The sequence below is a fragment of the Macaca nemestrina genome, chromosome 1, assembly GCF_043159975.1.
Source record: "Macaca nemestrina isolate mMacNem1 chromosome 1, mMacNem.hap1, whole genome shotgun sequence".
NCBI classification, from domain to species: domain Eukaryota; kingdom Metazoa; phylum Chordata; class Mammalia; order Primates; family Cercopithecidae; genus Macaca; species Macaca nemestrina.
This window is the reverse complement of record NC_092125.1, coordinates 194,167,678-194,174,251: the sequence shown is the minus strand read 5'-3', so window position 1 is coordinate 194,174,251 and position 6,574 is coordinate 194,167,678.

The following is a 6,574-nucleotide window of genomic DNA, read 5'->3' as shown; positions in this document are numbered from 1 at the left end:
AGCGGCGGGGAGGCTGTGCGTGTGAGCTGGGCTCCCCGCCCGCCGGGTGGGGGGAGGTCACACTCGCCCTCTCGGTCGCCCGTGTGTCGCTGCCGCTGCTGCTGCTACTGCCGTACGGTATGAGGGATAGCTGGGCTCTCCTTCCCCGACCGACCCACGCCCGAAGCCGGTTGGGTGGTGAGGAGGGCTCTCTGGCTCTCTGGGTTTGTGGGCTGCAGCGGATTTGGGATTGCGAAAATGGTGTTCTTCGCAGGCGCTGAAGGGCGCGGAGAGAGGAGAGGCATGACAACTTTTTTTTCCCCCAGGATAGTGATCTCCAAACGAGAAAATGAAAAGCTAGCCGTCCCCCTCCCAAAAGCTAGCCGCCCATCTTTTCTTTAGGAGCCAGGACCCTGGGATCCTGACGATGTCCCCTTCCCTCCGAAGCCAGTCCATCCGGCAGGCGGGCAGGAGGTGATGCATGGTAGCTCCGACCATTAGCAGAAGCCTGCTCCCAGCGGGAGCTCAGTGAAGGCCCCAGCCCGGCAGCTCGTCCACACCACCTAGGAGGGGTCCTCGAAGTCCATGTCGAGACCAGGCTCCTCTTGACCTGGGGTGGGGACCCAGAGAGACTCCCAGGGACTCTGAACACGAATTCTTGCTGGCGCTTTGGTGGTCAGCAGGGGGCGCGCATTCCCAGGCCCCCACCTGCCCAGCTTGGAGTAATTAGTTATAGGCCATGAAGGGGTTGGATAGAGGGAGGGCAGAAGAGGGGCCTCGGAACTAACATCCTGGAATTCCAGGGTGTTGTCCCTCTTGATGCAGAGCTCTGTAATAGTCTCGGGGTGCATACACAAATGTCACCCATCTCAAGGCACAGACTAGGAAGCAGGCAAGTAGCCTCTCTCAGAGGTGTGCATGGGTGGGTGGAAGACGCAGGAGAAAACACTGGCTTAGCTAGGAGGGCCTCTGACTGGGGAGGTGATGGGGCTACAGAATGGAGTGATCCCCTCAGCCTCTACCAGGTCCTGGGAGGAACAAACCAAACCTTGTGTGGGAGGAAGGGGAAAAATCATAATAAAATGTTAGGATTGGGGGAAAATGTGTTTAGATTTACTTCTAGGCTTAGTAGATTGTTTCCAGAGATGGCCCCAAAACTTCTTCCATCCTGCCTGTCCTTTGGCAATGCGACTTTGACACTCTTCCCATTCAGAGGTGGAGTCCAGTCTGAGCTGGCCCTGTGACTTGCTTTGACCAATTGAACAGAGTAGAAGTGGTGCTGTGTGGTTTCCAAGCTATGTCTTAAGAGGCCTTGCAGATTCCATTTTTGCCCTCTTGGGAGTCGGCTACCATGTAAAGAGGCCTGGACTATCCTGCTGGAAAAGCCACATAGTGAGACAGACAGGACCTGGAGGATAAGAAGCTAGCGACAGCCCAGGTGACTATAGGCACAACTGGCAGACATGTGAATGAGGCCTTCCCGGTTGTCCCAGCCCCAGCTCAGCTCCCAGTGGAGTGCAGCTATGTGGATGACGCCAGCCAACACAACATGAAGCAGTAACACCTTCCAACTGAGCCCAGTCAACTCACAGAATCATCAAAAATAATAAATTGTTGTTTCAGGCACTAAGTTTTGGGGCAGTTTGTTACACTGCAATAAATAATTGAAACTTTAGGAATGGGGTCAGTCATTCTCAGGTGCCTCATGGAGGAGAATGATGAAGTCACTCAGGAAGAATGTATAGAGTGGTTACTTGGATGGAGGTGAGCACTGGACACAAAAGTGAGCCACCCCCATGCTGTCCAGTGGCCTTTAATCTGTGTGATTGGCTTGAAAAGATGACCTGGGCCAATCAGATTTCTCTTTCTCAGGAATTTGGAATTGGGAAATGGGCTAGGCAGTCGACCACTGGAATAGAAGCTGAAGATGCTATGAAATACAGTTGGCTCCCAGGAGACCTGGGTGAGCCTCAGCAGACTGCAGTTATATGCAGTGTAAAGCTCAGTGCAGGTGGAAACTCTCTGAGCAGAATGAGTTGAGCAGCAGATCAAGATGGGAAAGGATGTGCAGAGCGCAGCACATGAGAGAAACCATGCTGCCCTGAGAGGGAGCCACCTCTGGTCCTGACAGCTTCCCAAGTTCTAGCTAAAGCCTGGCTCTGGTGCCCTACACTTTCATGCGATTCTCCACATTGTTTCAACAAATGCCCCCGAAAGGAAATTTGGTGGCTAGTGGTTTTGCTTGAGTAATCACTTTTCCAGGCCTCTCTTTCTAATAAAAAGCCCTGCCTCCCTGGTTCTCTGGTGAAGAAGTAGGCTTGTGACTGAGACCTGACCAGTGGTGGGGAGCTCTGTGTCCATGGACACAGGGATGAGCATGTGACCCCAGGTGAGACACTCTTCACTCTTATTTAGGGCTGCTGGGAGGTTTGGCTCTTTTTCTCTGAGGTTGTTAATTTGGGGCAATGTGAGCTGGGAACCTGTTTGGCAGCTGAAAGAACATGGAAGAAGCACATCTGGAAGGACAATGGTGCCACAGAGAGAGAAGCAGGAGGCGGGAGGGAGAGAGGATGCAACTGAGTTTCTGGACCCAGCCATGCCTGAACTTCCCAATTACATGAGCCAATAAGCCTCCCTTTTTGCTTAAGCTTATATGAGTTGGATTTTGTTCACTTGCAACCAAAAGTCCCAACTAATCCATACCCCTGTACTCACCCTGCCATGAGTAGGCACTGTTCCTTGCCATCAAGGAATCCTGCCCACAATCCTGGTTCAGTCCCTTTAAGAACTTTCCCCGGGCCGGGCACAGTGGCTCACACCTGTAATCCCAGCACTTTGGGAGGCTGAGGTGGGCAGATCACGAGGTCAGGAGTTCAAGACCAGCCTGACCAATATGGTGAAACCTCATCTCTACTAAAAATACGAAAATTAAAACTGCATATGGTGGGGCACGCTTGTAATCCCAGCTATGCAGGAGGCTGAGGCAGAAGAATCGCATGAACCCAGGAGGCAGAGGTTGCAGTGGGCTGAGATCGTGCCACTGTACTCCAGTCTGGGTGACAGAGCGAGACTCTGTCTAAAAAAAAAAAAAAAAAGAACTTTCCCCAGATCCCTCTTTGGAAGGATTAGAGAACTTGATCCTCAACTGTTCTTTCCACCCTTCCAGGCTTCTGGCCATGCTCTCTGGCTTGCCTGTCACTCCCTAAAGCCGGCTGGGTGCAGGGCTTCCCTGGCTCAGGGTTTTTGAACTCCAGCCAGGACTTTGCCTCTAGGTCCAGCACTTCTTCAGATGAATAAGCTGGGAACAGGCCCCTTAGGGCACAACTCCAGGAGCCCCACACCTGGCTGCTCCCTTAGACAGCCCTGCTCCAGCATGCCTGGCCCTGTTGGCTAACGTTTAGTAAAACCCCAGGGCAGATGCCACCTCCTCCATGAAGCCATGGCTGCCCTTTACTCTTTACCTATTCCTCACCTCTCCCCAGTTAGGTAAGACGCTTCCTCCTCTGAAGCTCAGAGCTGATGGTGTTTTTTGTTTTTTTGTTTGTTTGTTTTTGAGACAGAGTCTCACTCTGTTGCCCAGGCTGGAGTGCAGTGGCGCGATCTCGGCTCACTGTAAGCTCCAAGTCCTGGGTTCACTCCATTCTCCTGCCTCAGCCTCCTGAGCAGCCTGGAGTGCAGGTGCCCGCCACCACACCTATTTTTTTGTATTTTTAGTAGAGACGGAGTTTCACCGTATTAGCCAGGATGGTCTCAATCTCCTGACCTCGTGATCCACCTGCCTGGGCCTCCCAAAGTGCTGGGATTACAGGCATGAGCCACCGCGCCCAGCCAGTTTTTTAAAATCTCTTTTCACATTCTGACCTGGATTCACTCCCATGGCTGAGAAGCCACAACAAGCAGTGGCCTTGATGTTTGGAGACCTGAGATCGGTTCCCAGCTTTACCATTCTCTGGGCCTTTGTTTCCTTGTCTTTAGAAAAAAAAAAAAAGCATGGCTGGGCGCGGTGGCTCACACGCCTGTAATCCCAGGACTTTGGGAGACTGAGGTGGGTTGATCACCTCAAGTCGGCTGTTCGTGACCAACCTGACCAAAATGGAGAAACCCCGTCTCTACTAAAAATACAAAAAAAAAATAAAAATAAAAATAAAAATATCCAGGGCCGTGGCGGGCACCTGTAGTCTCAGCTACTCGGGAGGCTGAGGCAGGAGAATGGCGTAAACCCGGGAGGCGGAGCTTGCAGTAAGCTGAGATGGCACCACTGCACTCCAGCCTGAGCAACAGAGTGAGACTCCGTCTGAAAAAAAAAAAAATACAAAATACAAAATACAAAATTAGCCAGGTATAGTGGCTCACGCCTGTAATCCCAGCTACTTGGGAGGATGAGGTAGGAGAATCCCTTGAACCCAGGAGGCGGAGGTTGCGGTGAGCCGATGTCATGCCATTGCACTCCAGCCTGGGCAACAAGAGCGAAACTCTGTCTCAAAAAAAAAAAAAAAAAGAGAAACTTAAATGTGTGCTTGGCTCAGCCAACAGCAGATCACATGGGAAGTGTTTGTTGACTGTGAGGGACTGTGTACATGTGAAGGGCCAATTGTTAGAGAGTTGGGAGGGCTTCACAGAGGAGGAGATAAATGAGACAGGGGAATGGGTGACCCAGGGAGGAGCAATAGCTTGTGCACAGCACAAAAGCATAAGAGACCCTTTAGGAAATGGGGGCCATTCAGAATGGCTTAGTGCAGGGTGCAGGATGGAAAAGTGAGAGGAAGAAAAAGCCTTCTGAGATCTATTGGTGCCAGATCATGCGGGACCTGAAGGGATATTTAAGGAGCAAATCACACAGAGGGGCAAGGGGAGCCTTTGAAGAGCTGACATGGTTAGATTTGTGCTTTAGGAAGGTCACTGTGGCTTCTTAGTGGCAGCTAGATGGGGCAGAGGGCAAGGCTGAAAGTAGGAAGTGGACTAATTTGGTTGGATTAGAGATTATGGGGACCTGAGTGGGTAGGTTTTGGGAGAAGGCAACAGAGGACCTGCATGCCCAAAGTAGACGGGGGACAGGACTTCCCATCCCCCAGCATGGCCTCAGCTGGGAATAGCAGCCCCAAGTTCTCAGGCTTCTGAGTCACCTCCTTAGTTAGGTTCATGGTTGCCCCGAGGCCAGGTCAGCCTCCTTCCTCTGTGCTAATTGCTTCCTGCCAAGGGAGCTGGCCACCTCCAAGCGTCCTTGAGGCAACCCTTGTAGAAGCAATTGAACATTTCAGGAGAAGGCAGGCAGCTCCAGCCACTACTGCCCCCAACTCTCTGCAGGGAACAGTGCTTCTTGGGCTGTCAGGGGACATTCTGAGAGGAACACTTCACCACCAACTCCCACCCCAACCCTTGACCATATTTCAGGTCAACGTGGAACAGTTTACACACTGTGCAATGACCTGGGATCAGCAGGAGAGGCAGGAGCTGAAACGCAGGCTGTGCTCCTCTTGCGAAGCCGTGCACCCTAATATGACAGGGCTGTATTCACCAGGAGGAAGGGCGATATTTTCCTAATTAGCCCAAAGGCTCTATCCACTGCCCAGCTGCATACTTACGGGACTGCTTCCACTCAGAGGGGTGTCTTTTCCTAAGTCATACAAACGGCGCCATTTGGACGAATTGTAACCCTGGCTCCTGGCCTTTCTTTCCACTGGCCACTGTCCTCTCATTTGGGCTCTTGTGAGGCCTTTCACTGGGCAGACAGGGAAACTGAGTCCCAATGTCTGCTGCCATTAGCTTCCTTCTGAGGGAATTGCTTAAAGGTCCCACATATCAGTGTCCAGTCTGGCCACAGATGGTTGGACCAAGGGAGGACACTTGACCTAAGGGATCCCGCCAAAAGCTAAGCCAAACCAATCAGATCCTTTTGCTTGTGAACTGGAACTAAGAGGCACAGAGCGGAGTTGTCAGTCACTGGTCAGTCGTGATACCGAGTTGGAGATTCAGCCACTTGTGCAACAAAACCAAAGAAGTCTGAAGAGAAGCCCAGGAAAAGAGCACGGATGCAAATACTGTCCAGGGCATGAGAGCCTGCAAGACCCAGAGATGGTAAGGAAGATGCCCAGTTGCCAGTTCCAGTTCTCTTGAGGTTCAGCCATTCTTTTTTTGTTTGTTTTTGAAACGGAGTCTCGATCTGTCACCAGGCTGGACAGCAGTGGCGCAATCTCGGCTCACTGCAACCTCCGCCTCCTGGGTTCAAGTGATTCTCCTGCCTCAGTCTCCTGAGTAGTTGGGACTACAGGCATGCGCCACCACGCCCAGCTAATTTTTGTATTTTTAGTAGAGATGGGGTTTCACCATGTTGGCCAGGATGGTCTCCATCTCAACCTTGTGATCCACCCACCTTGGCCTCCCAAAGTGCTGGGATTACACGTGTGAGCCACCGCACCCAGCCTGAGGTTCAGCCATTCTTGATTTTCCATCTTCAGAGTCCCTTATAATCTGTTCCCCCATTTCTTTGAACTAGCTTAAGTGAGTCTCATGCCATGTTCCCAGAGTCCTTGCTAGAACAAGGACCTTGGCCCTTCACTAAGTGAGCCTCCCCAGCCTCTTCTCTTACTCCCCACCC